The following is a 14,370-nucleotide window of genomic DNA, read 5'->3' as shown; positions in this document are numbered from 1 at the left end:
GTAATGACAAAAACAGACTTCCACGCTAGCTGGTTGTGTTGTGTTTTCTTTGCCACCCCAAAGCATGCATTGAATGCTATGATTCCAACATAAGTGAAGAGACTTATCAAGCACTCACCTTGCCACATAATACAGATCAGTATCCTAACAGTTTTCATCTTAATCATCCATAAAATATAAAAAAACAAATGGCTTACAAAAGCCCTTAAATTGAAACCACAGATAAAAACATCAGTGGCAGCAGGCAGTAAGAAAATAATAGAGAAGATAAAAGATATAACGAATACAGTTCACTCAGTTAAATGCCTTGGGAAATAATAATGATCTTGGAATTATGTCAGTATTGATGCTTCCCTAACCCATGTATGAAAGGATTCTCCAGATGGGGTGTCGCCACTGAAAAATTGGTTTTTGGGGGGTGGCGCAACAAGGCACAGTAACATTTGCAAACATCTGTTGGTGATGTTCCATGGAGAAGCTAGTCTTTTTAACAGGTGTTTGTTCATTGGCCCAGTCAGGTTGCATGGTGCTCCTGCCAAATTAATGCTGCAGGCATTGACAGGAATGGTTCCATGTGGATCTCCATGCAATGTAATCTCAAAAGCTAACTTGAGGAGCTAGAGCGGATTGTATTCTGGTGCTTCCCTCTTCAGAGTTACCGTAATACTCTGAGCCTCTGTAACAAGTTATGTGTGATTGAAACTACAATAGTAGTTTCTGCTGCCATTTCCACCGTCTGCTTAGCAGAGATAACGTCACTGCTCTGCACACCAACAAACATGGCTTAATTCTGACCCTACTTGGATGTGAAATCAGAATGGCAACCATCCTATGCACATTTATTAGGGAATTGAAGTCCTATTTGAGTAAACCTTTTCGATGAGGCATTGGACCGGGCATGTCTGCATTACCTCATATTGCACGCACGATCCTCTTAAACCTTTGTTTTGGAAGGAGAAATTAGTGTTGTACCGGACTACCAAGAATACTACTTCAGTGGTGCATGCATCAGTGATGTTTCTGGGCGGCAAGCCTTGGAATTAATCCAGCAAAAAAATGCTATTGAATGCATTTATCAAGCAGAGCCACACACCAAAAGAGAACTGCTAGTAGCATTTCAATATTTGCATTCCTCCTTTCTGTTTAACAAGCATCCAAGGTGGCTAATAAAATGTATAAAATCCCCAAACAGTAAAATATGTCGAAAGAAAGGTAGAAACACCCAAAATTAAAAAGGCATTTAATTAAATTAAAGTTATTTTATATAATAATAATAAGAAGAAGTTGGGATATATCCCTTTCATATTTGATCCACCCCAAAGGCCCTCTAGAAATAAAAAATGTTTTCATGAGTTGAAAGGCAAAGGGGGGGGGGGCTGGGTACAAGTGAAGATCCTGTTCTATGTTCCCACATATATCTTTTCCAATTGCAGGGAAACACCAAGTAAGGTCTAAGTCACTTACCTGAATGAATGGGTAGGTGGAGGAGGTTCTTGAGATAGCCTGGTGCAAGGGAGCTCAGAAACAAATTAGAAATGAGTTAAGAATGGTGGAAATCTATGTCCCACATAGCAACTCCCTGTGTAATAGGCTGCACTTTGCATCCGTTGATGCTTCTGAACACTCTTCGGGGCAATGCCACATACAGTGGTTCCTCGATTTACGAACTTAATCCGTTCTGGAAGTCCATTCTTAAACCGAGGCACGCTTTCCCTAATGAGGCCTCCCGCCGCCTGTGCCCTTCCACCGTTCAGCTTCCATTCTTAGACCGAGGTAAAGTTCGCAAACCGGGACACTACTTCCGGTTTTGCAGAGTTCGTAAACTGAATAGTTTGTAAACAGGGCTGTTCTGAAACCGAGGTACCTCTGTAGAGTGTTTTACTGTCCTCTAAGTTCGGTGTCACAAAGGCCACTGGAAGATCAGACCTTGCCAGAGGTGGGAACAATTGGTTTGATATTTTAGAACTGTTTGCCCAGTAACAGGCACATGTATAAACATGTTTTTAATGTGCACCTTCCTTGGTTCACTTGGGTGTTACATCAGAAACAGGGTATAAAAATATTGAAATTAAGCCAGTGTATTTCTGGTGCTTACTGCCATGTTGATTTTTCTTAAAAGAAAAAGGGCGTGTGTGTTTTATGCAAACATTTATTGAAACACCCAGGAATTTTTTTTTATATAAAAAAACTGAAGGCCAACCCCACACATCAAATCAGAAGCACAATAAAATAATTCAGAACCATAAACACATCAACAAATGTATTGAAATGTTTTAATAGGACCTTTTTTATTATTTAAGAAATAAAGTACTGGTATTTTCCCATACTTGATGCTTGTTTAAGATTATTTTGTCCTTCTAAATTAATCCAAGCTCGGTTACCTTGAAAGTGGGCAACAGTTGGTGAGTCCTTGACAGTAAATTTCTCCTTGAATACATCAGATTAGGTAGCTAGTTAAGGCTGTGCACAGAGCTCCTGATCCGGCACTTTGGAGCAGCTTCAACCTGACCTGGGATGATCTAGGACCAACTTGGGTCTGGGCCCGAAACTGTTTCAGGGACCTAGCACAGTGCTTAATCAGGGTTTAAAACCCAAATTAAATATGGTTTGGAGGGTGGAGAGCACACAGACTGCCTGCATGCACTCCCCATTTGCCATCAATGCAACCCTTTCCTGCTGAATCTCAATTCTGCCCAAATCAGCCAGTTCGGGTTCCAGGAGGCCTAGTTTTCAGACAACCTAAACAGCCAAACCTACCTACAGGATATTGAAATTAAGCCAGTGTATTTCTGGTGCTTACTGCCATGTTGATTTTTCTTAAAAGAAAAAGGGCGTGTGTGTTTTATGCAAACATTTATTGAAACACCCAGGAATTTTTTTTTATATAAAAAAACTGAAGGCCAACCCCACACATCAAATCAGAAGCACAATAAAATAATTCAGAACCATAAACACATCAACAAATGTATTGAAATGTTTTAATAGGACCTTTTTTATTATTTAAGAAATAAAGTACTGGTATTTTCCCATACTTGATGCTTGTTTAAGATTATTTTGTCCTTCTAAATTAATCCAAGCTCGGTTACCTTGAAAGTGGGCAACAGTTGGTGAGTCCTTGACAGTAAATTTCTCCTTGAATACATCAGATTAGGTAGCTAGTTAAGGCTGTGCACAGAGCTCCTGATCCGGCACTTTGGAGCAGCTTCAACCTGACCTGGGATGATCTAGGACCAACTTGGGTCTGGGCCCGAAACTGTTTCAGGGACCTAGCACAGTGCTTAATCAGGGTTTAAAACCCAAATTAAATATGGTTTGGAGGGTGGAGAGCACACAGACTGCCTGCATGCACTCCCCATTTGCCATCAATGCAACCCTTTCCTGCTGAATCTCAATTCTGCCCAAATCAGCCAGTTCGGGTTCCAGGAGGCCTAGTTTTCAGACAACCTAAACAGCCAAACCTACCTACAGGACCGGCTCTCCTGGTATGCCCCACGGAAGATCTTATGGTCCACAAATAACATCTTGGAGGTCCCAAGCCTCAAGGAGATTAGACTGGCCTTGACCAGGGCCAAGGCCTTCTCGGCTGTGGCCCCGGCCTCGTGGAACGCTCTGTCACAAGAGACCAGGACCCTGGGGGATTTGACATCTTTCCACAGGGCCTGCAAGACGGAGCTGTTCCGCCAGGCCTTTGGTCAGGTTCAGTCTGACTCCCGCTCCCCTTTCATAAGAACTTGTATGAAAGCGGCCCCCCAATTTTTCTCACAGGCTCATATAAATTCAGCACAAACAGTTGGGCCTGGTGAGCATTTAAGGTCCCCAAACCTAATCTGCAAATTGCCATCTGATTGGATTTTATTCTGATCCTGATCTGATTTTAGGATGTATTTGACCGTATTTTTCGCCCTATAAGACGCACTTTTCCCCCTCCAAAAATGAAGGGGAAATGTGTGTGCATCCTATGGGGTGAATGCAGGCTTCGCGGACCTCTCCGCAAGCAGCAGGAGCGCTCCCGCTGCTTGCGGAGAGTTGCCTGCATGCTGAAGCCCCTGCGCGCTGAGCTCAGCGCGTCCAGGCTTCGCGGACCTCTCAGCAAGCGGCGGGAGCCAGCACTGGGCTCCCATGGCTTGCAGAGAGCTGCCTGTTTGGGGGCTGGGGTCGGGGGAAGCTTGGGCTTCCCCCGCCCCAGCCCCGCGCTTGGGGGGGAAAATAATTTTTTTCCCTTTATTTTCCCCCCAAAAAACTAGGTGCGCCTTATGGGACGGTGCGTCCTATAGGGCGAAAAATACGGTAATTGATTGCCTGATTTTATGTTAATGTGTTATACATTTGATGTTAGCGGCTCTGAGTTCGGTTTTGGGCAGGGTATAAATAATAAAAAATATTATTATTGCGTGCGCACGCGCACAAACAAATTCTGGGCAAACAAATGCTTCAGTTAAGTTCTACCTAGGTTGCTGAATGCATGAGAGCAGATGGGAGAGGCTTGCAAAACATGAGATGCTCCAGAAAAGTACATGCACACACCTTGTGATAGATTGACATGGGAAAAGTAGTTGTCCCAGTGGCAGGAAGCAAATGCAAGTGCCGGATGTGGCTGATACATTGCCTATAGTTTGGTGGGTCAAAAGGAATCCAGAGTGGGGAGAATGCTATTGCACTCAGCCCCATGACTGGATTTTGTTCAAGTTCCCATCTCTACATTGTAACATCAAGGGTCTGTCTGCAAAAGGATAATAATAATAATAATAATAATAATAATAATAATAATAATCGGAGACATCACCTTACCAACAAAGGTCCAGATAGTTAAAGCTATGGCTTTCCCAGTAGTGATGTATGGAAGTGAGAGCTGGACCATAAAGAAGGCTGATCGCCAAAGAATTGATGCTTTTGAATTATGGTGCTGGAGGAGACTCTTGAGAGTCCCATGGACTGCAAGAAGATCAAATGTATCCATTCTGAAGGAAATCAGCCCTGAGTGCTCACTGGAAGGACAGATCCTGAAGCAGAGGCTCCAACACTTTGGCCACCTCATGAGAAGAGAAGACTCCCTGGAAAATACCCTGATGTTGGGAAAGATTGAGGGCACAAGGAGAAGGGGATGACAGAGGACGAGATGGTTGGACAGTGTTCTCGAAGCTACCAGCATGAGTTTGACCAAACTGCGGGAGGCAGTGGAAGATAGGAGTGCTCTGGTCCATGGGGTCACGAGGAGTCGGACACGACTAAACGACTAAAAAACAAACAATAAATTATTATTTATACCCTGCCCATCTGGCTGGGTTTCCCCAGCCACTCTGGGCGGCTTCCAACAAACCAATAAAATACAATAACCTATTAAACATTAAAAGCTTCCCTAAACAGGGATGCCTTGAGATGTCTTCTAAATGTTTGGTAGTAATTTTTCTCTTTGACAGCTGGTGGGAGGGCGTTCCACAGGGCGGGTGCCACTACTGAGAAGGCCCCCTGCCTGGTTCCCTGTAACTTGGCTTCTCACATTGAGGGAACCACCAGAAGGCCCTCAGCACTGGACCTCAGCGTCTGGGCAGAACGATGGAGGTGGAGACGCTCCTTCAGGTATACTGGAGGATGAAGGGATCAGAGCTTCCAAACGGCACCTGTAAAATTTGAAGTACTGATGGTCTGTTAAAATTTCCCAGAATCCTGGAAAAAAACCTATAGATATGGTTGTTCCGTCTGGAGATTTCTCTCTTTCTGGATAGTATTAACAAAGCTCCACTGTTATGTACTAAGCTTGGATCCTAGAACAATAGGCAGGTAGGATCCTAGAATGCAACAACTGATTAGCCTGCAGGAGAAGACCAATCAGGCTCCAGGAGGGAAAGCAGAATCAGCCAATCAGATGGGACTCGTCGTGTAAATAATGTATATAAAGGCCTGAGGTTTGGGAGGAATTCAACACTTTTACAAGCTGCCATAAAGAGCATGAAATCACTGCAGGACTCCAAGTATATTTCATCCACAAAGCCCTTATACATGGATTTATTGAAGATAATCAAGGGGCATGTAGAAATATTACAGCCCAATAGGCTGTTCTATGGCTCTGAGTTAAGATGGTTCGAAGCTTTTTATGAAGTTCTATGTGGAGTCCTTAAGGACAAAGTGAGTTCCCCATTCCTTTTGAGTTTGCCATCACTAGACTGCCATGAGATTACAAAGGAGGAAGGGAGGTGTTTTTCTGCTCTCTGGCAGAGCCAATAGAAAGTAGAATATTGCAGTGCCTACATTTCTCAACCGCCCTTGGGGTCTAAAAAGGGGGAAAGGCAGCACTGTTATTCCTTTTACCTAATACTAATACACAGGTTTGCTATCACTAACTGAACCCTGAGGGGCCAGAACAATGGTCCACCCTAGCCATTGTCCCAAAACAGGCTTTTGAAAAGGTTTAGCTAACCAAAATAGCTGACCCAGTTTCTTATTAATCTTTGCCAGTTCATGGCTTATCTGCAATAATTCATGTGAATGTATGTGAAGGAGAGGGGGGGGGGCACTTGTTGGTGAGAATGGAACAGTCCAAATCTTTTTTCTATCTGCCAAAGCTGGCCTGCTATACTTCTGATCCTTGTAGTTCTCTGTACTTTTATTCTTCCACTATATTATTTTTTATTACTATTTTTTAAAAGTTTTTATTATTAAACTAATTCAGCATTAATACACACATATTGTGAATACACAAGCATACACACATACATTTCATACAATCCTTAAAAGTGTTCAAACATACCTACACTCAATCCCACAGATAATTCCTTTTCCCATCACCATCCACACCCCTCCCCCCACCTTTGTGTTAGACTTCCAATCTACTCAATTGCAATTTCTTTCCACTTCTATTACTTTCTTTCACACACCTTTAACCTAATTTCATGCTCCTTTTTCTATTACACATTGTTATCCATCTTATTTAGTATTTCAGTATTTAAAACGGAACTTGATTATTCTAATAGGAGTTCTGATTTTTCAATATGGTTTTGCAAGTATCCTTTAAACACCTAACAGTCCCTGTCTTCTCTTTTGAGATCCTTCCCATTTCTCCCATTGTTTTGGATATATTGTAATACTCCAATAATTTGGCAAGCCACTCTGTTTTCCTTGGTATAATACCACTTTTCCAATTTTTCGCAATCAATAGCCTTGCGGCTACTGTTGCGTATAAATATAATGTCTTGTCTTCTTCCTTTAGACTTCTCGTACTATTCCCAATAGAAAACCTTCTGGTGTTTTCCTAAATGAATATCTGAACATTTTTTTTTCATTTTGTTATATATTGTTTCCCAAAATTGTTTGATGTTTAAACAACTCCACCATATATGCATCATAGTACCATGGGACGCGGGTGGCGCTGTGGGTAAAACCTCAGCGCCTAGGGCTTGCCGATCGCATGGTCGGCGGTTCGAATCCCCGCGGTGGGGTGAGCTCCCGTCTTTCGGTCCCAGCTCCTGCCCACCTAGCAGTTCGAAAGCACCCCTAAGTGCAAGTAGATAGATAGGTACCACTTTATAGCGGGAAGGTAAACGGTGTTTTCGTGTGCTGTGCTGGTGCTGGCTCGCCAGAGCAGCTTCATCACGCTGGCCACGTGACCTGGAAGTGTCTCCGGACAGCACTGGCCCCCGGCCTCTTAAGTGAGATGGGTGCACAACCTTAGAGTCGGACACGACTGGCCCGTACGGGCAGGGGTACCTTTACCTTTACCTATAGTTTCACTATATTATTTACGGTATATGTGAGCAGGGTAGCCATAATTACCATGGCTTCTGTATTTGCTAGCCTTTCTCTGAACATCTCTAAAGTTTTTACTTTTTTATTGCATTTCATAATTTCAGAAACATACATAACAATTTAGCAGATTCTGGTGAAGATCCAAAGTACTATGAAGCTAGTTGCATGAGCCCAAGGGAGCGTGAAACAAACTGTGTACACACACCTGCTGTGTGGCAAATGGTGTGCAAAAGCTTTTTGCAATAGGGCATAGGGATCAGACACTCAAGGGAAACAGCTAGTCAATAGCTCCACTGACCTAGCGCAAACTCCTCACAGAAACCTAAGCAGTTTGGGGGGGGGGGTGCTCCTTGAATGTTCGTATCTTGACATTCATGGTGGATCTAAACACAGGGAAAAACCCCACTATAAGTAAGTCAGAAATTAAATTGTTAAAAGTAGGGTGGGGGGAGCCATGTCAAAAACGCTTAGCTGTTTTTTGTTTGGGTTGGTTTTGTGGGGGGGGGGGGTTGTTCGTTCTCTGGAGCCATCCAGTGTTGCATGTTTATAACAAATTCAAAACATTTTTTGACTAATGTAGCTTAGTCCTCATAGGAACCTGCCTTATTCCAAATCAGACCATTGGTCCATCTTTCTCAGTATTGTCTACTCTGAGTAGAAGTTGGTCTCCAGGGTTTCAGACAGGATCTCCCCAGCACTGTTTGGAGATATCAGGGATTGAATAGGGGAGCTTTTTGCAGATGAAGCATGGCTTCTACCACTGGGCTGCAGAAGCCAATATTCTATAAATGCAATTATTTTTGCATACCTCCCTTAGACTATAAGATTTTTAAAGTGTTCAAAATCTGCTTTTAAATTTATCCTAACGCTACTACGTATCTGCATTTTAAAAAATAATAATTATTATGCCCTTTTCTAGATGTAAAGAATATCCCTACAGATCTGTACGTCACCCATGTGGGTGTGAATGTACAAAGGGTTCTTGAATCTGTAATAACTTTTGAAGAAAGCCCAGGATGCCTTGGAAAAGTTTGAAAATGAGCCCATGTAGTAGATGCAGTCTATACCTCGCCTGCAACGATTAGGGGTTAAAGGTATGGGTCTCATTTGAGTTCATAAAAGTGTCACGGTGACAAAATCCTAGCTGTGATATGTAAATAAACAACAGGTTCAATTTCACAACATTATGCAACCTCCTTATTGTTTTTATTAAGCCGATCCAATCCATCCAAGACAGAAGGCACAGCTGGGAGGAAAAACCAAACAAAATCCAAATGGTACTTTTCAGGAGCAGGAAATGTAAAAGTTGACCCCAGTGATCACAACTAATACGCCATCGGTCTTCAGCGTAACCGCGAACTGCGTTCGCAAAACCTTAAGTAACAATTGTCCTGATAGGAGAGAATTGTAAGAAATGGAAATCATCAACTGAGGACTTCCACATACCTCGGGTTAAGTATTTAATTTGTTCCGGAGGTCCGTACTTATCCTGAAACTGTTCTGAACCTGAACCTGCACCACTTTAGCTAATGGGGCCTCCTGCTGCTGCCGGAGCACAATTTCTGTTCTCATCCTGAAGCAAAGTTCTTAACCTGAAGCACTATTTCTGGGTTAGCGGAGTCTGTAACCTGAAGCATATGTAACCCAAAGTACCACTGTAATCTCTTTATATATGGATTTTGAAAATAACACAGCACTTAAACCAGTAACAGAACTGAGTTTACATACTAAGGCTTTGCCAATATGCTTATTTTGCAGACAGGCTAATATGGAAAGTGTTTCAGGGAGGGACAAAACTTGAAAACTTCAGCATTAACAGAATGCGGGATATGCTGCACTCTAATTTCAGAGAAGTGAAATGGCTTGCCGTTTAGTGCAAGGCAAGCTTGGAGCTTTCATCAAAGAGCAAGTGACAAGCTATTTCAATATTCCTTGCTGTTTGGGCACTTTGATTATGACATGGTCCATTCATTCATGTTGTTTGGTAATGAAATATTAACAATCTGGATGTTACAAACTAACCTGTTAGCATTATTTAGCTGTCAGACCCTGTCTCAGAGACATTGTGAAGCCATAACGTTTAACTTAAATTTTAACTTAAAATTTTAAAGGGGGAATAAGAATTGTGTGGAAAGTCTTAGGTCCTGCGCCGGTGTTATCTCATTATTAATCATACAGGAAATATGTTGCACCAATTCATGCTTTACTTGTACAACTGAAGTACCAAAAGTTTGTTGTTTGAATTGTGCACTCATGTGTCCCAAAATAAGTTTGTGCTGGGGGGGGGGGGCGGAGGAGACCTTGGAGTCAGGTTGTCGTGGAGCTGGTGGTTTTTAAGGAGAGGAGCCATAATTAGTTTGGGAAATTGGCCATCTGTCATGGATGTTGTTATGTACTGAGTTGAATAGGATCCAAAATGAAGCAGTCTGATTGGTCCTAGAACAATAGGATTAAGAATGCAGCAGTCTGATTGGTCCTAGAAAAATAGGATCCAGAATGCAGCAGTCTGATTGGTCCACAGGAGCCACCCGATCCAGGTGGAAGTGAATCCGCAACCTGATTGACCTACAGGAGAATCCCGGAATTAGCCAATCACGTGGGGCCCATTGTGTAAATAATGTATATAAAGCAGACATTCTGGGGGAAATTCCATTCCTCCTCACCATTATGAGCTGAATAAAGAGCATGAAATCGACTCTCAACTCCGAGTATATTTCAGATGCTTTAGCTGAGATTCCTGCATTGCAGGGGGTTGGACTAGATGATCAGTGGGTGATGTACATTCTCAGAAGGTAACCATTTAATATATTTTGTTAATTTAACATAAGCATAACTACAGAATCATAGAAGTGTACTGTATAAGGTAAATGTTATGGATGTGCTTTCACTGTGTTATTATGTACTCTGCTATTTCAGTTTTGATCTGAAATATTTATATTTGTTGTAACTTAAATTTCAGAGGGGTAGACCAAGTCCTAGAATGAGGGAAGCTTTCTCTGACTTTTAGCCATGAACAAAACAAACAAACAAAAAAATTCCTTCCAGTAGCACCTTAGAGACCAACTAAGTTAGTTACTGGTATGAGCTTTCGTGTGCACACACACTTCTTCAGATACACTGAAACAGAAGTCACCAGACCCTTATATATAGTGAGAGGGTGGGGAGGGGTATTACTCAGAAGGGTGGTGGGAATGGGTGATTGGCTGATAGGTGTGGTAAACCTGTTGGTCTTAGGGGGAAAAGGAAGGGATGAGATGACTAAAAATAGCTATATCATGTATAATGAGGTAAGAATCCAGTGTCCCTATTCAGATCAGGTCTCTTCATGCTTTTAAAGTTTGGTAATAAGTTGCAATTCAGCAACTTCTCTTTCCAGTCTATTTCTGAAATTCTTTTGTAATAAGACAGCAACTTTGAGATCTTGTATAGAATGTCCTGGGAGACTGAAGTCTTCTCCTACTGGTTTCTCTGTCTTGTGATTCCTGATATCAGACTTATGTCCATTTATCCTTTGGCGTAGGGTTTGGCCTGAAGGCTGTGTACTCCCTCTGTATCAGAGGTGGTGTGCCTCTAAATACGTTTATGGGCAGCACAAGAGGGGAATGTAGGAAGCTGCCAAACACCAAGTCAAACCATTGGTCCATCTAGTTCAGCATTGTCTGCACTGATTGGCAGTGGGTCTCCAGGGTCTCAGGCCTCATTCTTTCCCAGCCCCACCTGGAGATGCTAGGGATTGAATTAGAGACCTCCTGTATCCAAAGCTGATGCTCTGCCACTGAGAGTGGTGCATGCTCTGGTTATCTCCCGCTTGGACTACTGCAATGCGCTCTATGTGGGGCTACCTTTGAAGGTGACCCGGAAACTACAACTAATCCAGAATGCGGCAGCTAGACTGGTGACTGGGAGCGGCTGCCAAGACCACATAACACCAGTCTTGAAAGACTTACACTGGCTCCCAGTACGTTTCCGAGCACAATTCAAAGTGTTGGTGCTGAACTTAAAAGCCCTAAATGGCCCCGGCCCAGTATACCTGAAGGAGCGTCTCTACCCCCATCGTTCTGCCCGGACACTGAGGTCCAGCGCCGAGAGCCTTCTGGCGGTTCCCTCGCTGTGAGAAGCCAAGTTACAGGGAACCAGGCAGAGGGCCTTCTTGGTAGTGGCGCCTGCCCTGTGGAACGCCCTCCCACCAGATGTCAAAGAGAAAAATAACTACCAAACTTTTAGAAGACATCTGAAGGCAGCTCTGTTTAGGGAAGCTTTTAATGTTTAATAGGTTATTGTATTTTAGTGTTTTGTTGGAAGCCGCCCAGAGTGGCTGGGGAAACCCAGCCAGATGGGCGGGGTATAAATAAATTATTATTATTATTATTATTATTATTATTATTATTATTATTATTATTGAGCTATGGTCCTCTCCCCCCAACAAGCGAGAGCTGTGGGTCCATGGATGAGTGCATACAGTGGTGCCTCGCAAGACGAAATTAATTCGTTCCGCAAGTTTTTTCGTCTTGCGAGTTTTTCGTCTTGCGAAGCACGGTTTCCCATAGGAATGCATTGAAAATCAATTAATGCGTTCCTAGGGAGACCGCCTTCAGACCAGGTCCGGGGACAGTCTTTCCCCGGACCTCTTCTGAAGGCTGGGGGGGGGGAGGACTTTTCTCCCCACCGCCAGGCTTCAGAACAGCCTTCTGAAGGCTGGCGGTGGGAAGAAAAGCCCTTCTCCCGCCGCCAGCCTTCAGAAGAGTTCCTGCAGGGCTGCCTAGGCTGCGAATAGCAGCCTGCTGCCGGGTGCGAGGGACGCTCTGAAGCAGAGCGCCCCTCGCCCGGGGCAGCCATCTGCAGCTTGGGGAGCCCTGCCGGACTTCCTCACAGGGCTCTCCAAGCTGCGGATAGCAGCCTGCTGCCCCGCACGAGGGGCGCTCTTAAGCAGAGCGCCCCTCGGGCGGGGCAGACATCTGCAGCTTGGGGAGCCCTGACTTCCCCACAGGGCTCTCCAAGCTGCGGATAGCAGCCTGCTGCCCCGCACGAGGGGCGCTCTTAAGCAGAGCGCCCCTTGGGCGGGGCAGACATCTGCAGCTTGGGGAGCCCTGACTTCCCCACAGGGCTCTCCAAGCTGCGGATAGCAGCCTGCTGCCCCGCACGAGGGGCGCTCTTAAGCAGAGCGCCCCTTGGGCGGGGCAGACATCTGCAGCTTGGGGAGCCCTGCCGGACTTCCCCACAGGGCTCTCCAAGCTGCGGATAGCAGCCTGCTGCCCCGCACGAGGGGCACTCTTAAGCAGAGCGCCCCTCGGGCGGGGCAGACATCTGCAGCTTGGGGAGCCCTGCGGGGAACTCTTCTGAAGGCTGGAGGCGGGAGAAGGGCTTTTCTTCCCACCGCCAGCCTTCAGAACAGCCTTCTGAATGTTGGCGGTGGGGAGGAAAAACCCTCCTCCCACCGCAAGCCCCGGGAAGAGAGGAGAAGCTGCGCGCCTTCTCCTCTGTTCCCGGACCTCCCACCGCAAGCCTTCAGGACAGGTCCGGGAACAGAGGGGAAGGCGCGCAGCTTCTCCTCTCTTCCCGGGGCTTGCGGTGGGAGGAGGGTTCCCCGCTGTCCCCGGAGATTTCCCTATGGGCTTTCGTTTTGCGAAGCAAGCCCATAGGGAAATTCGTCTTGCGAAGCCGCTAAAAAATCGGAAAACCCTTTCGTCTTGCGGGTTTTTCGTTTAGCGAGGCATTCGTCTTGCGGGGCACCACTGTATGTTGCAGTGAGAGGTCCCTTGGTCCAGCCCCTGGCATCCATCTCCAGGTAAGGAAGATTCCAACCTAAAATCCTGGAGAGCTGCTGCAAGTCAGTGCAGACAATATTACCCTTCCTTCGTTGTGTGATGCTGAGCTCGTGTCCTGCTTTGTAGGCTTGGAAGCGCCCGCTATTTCCCTCCCCGCTGCCCTCAAACAACCAAGCCCAGAGCCTTACAGATAGGGTGGAAGCAGACGTTTTTTAATTGGGAGCATTGAATTGCAAATCCCAGTTTTAAATTGGGAGCGTTGCATTGCATATCACGCCGCCTGCACAGGAGGCAAAGCCAGGCTGCATCCATCCCTGACGTCCCCTATTGCAATACCCGCTTCTTATCTCTATGGCATCATAGGCGACTCCGGAGAGGGAGAGCATCGCTCTACTCCCGGAAGTCTCGCTGGAAGCCCGTAGACAGCGCTGGAGTCCCACGTGATCCTTACAGTCTTTCCCCCCCTCCGCCCACCATTACCCACAAACCACCTTGCCGAGGCACAGAGGCACACATCGAAGAGGGAGCCACCTTAGTCTTGGATGGGGCTATTCCTGGTTCAGATCAAGAAGCCATTTTCAAGTGCCTCCCAATTTACAGAAGGCGGGGGCAAGATGCAAACAACTTTAACGTGGCTGCGCATAGGAGCCAACTCCTAGGGGATTTATTTTATTTTTGTAGATAGGGACAGATATAGTTTTAATTTTTTTCTGTGCTTGTTTTTAAATGATTCCCCCCCCCCCTTATTTCAATCCAGTGTTAGCATTTAAACTTTTATATGTTTTTAAGTAGGGCTGTAGTCCCTCCTCCCTGCATTTTCTTCTTGGTTAAATCCACTTGTTGTTGTTTGGTCGTGTCCGACTCT

The sequence above is a fragment of the Podarcis erhardii genome (assembly GCF_964252035.2).
Source record: "Podarcis erhardii genome assembly, chromosome: 6".
NCBI classification, from domain to species: Eukaryota; Metazoa; Chordata; class Lepidosauria; order Squamata; family Lacertidae; genus Podarcis; species Podarcis erhardii.
This window is presented reverse-complemented; position numbering follows the sequence as displayed.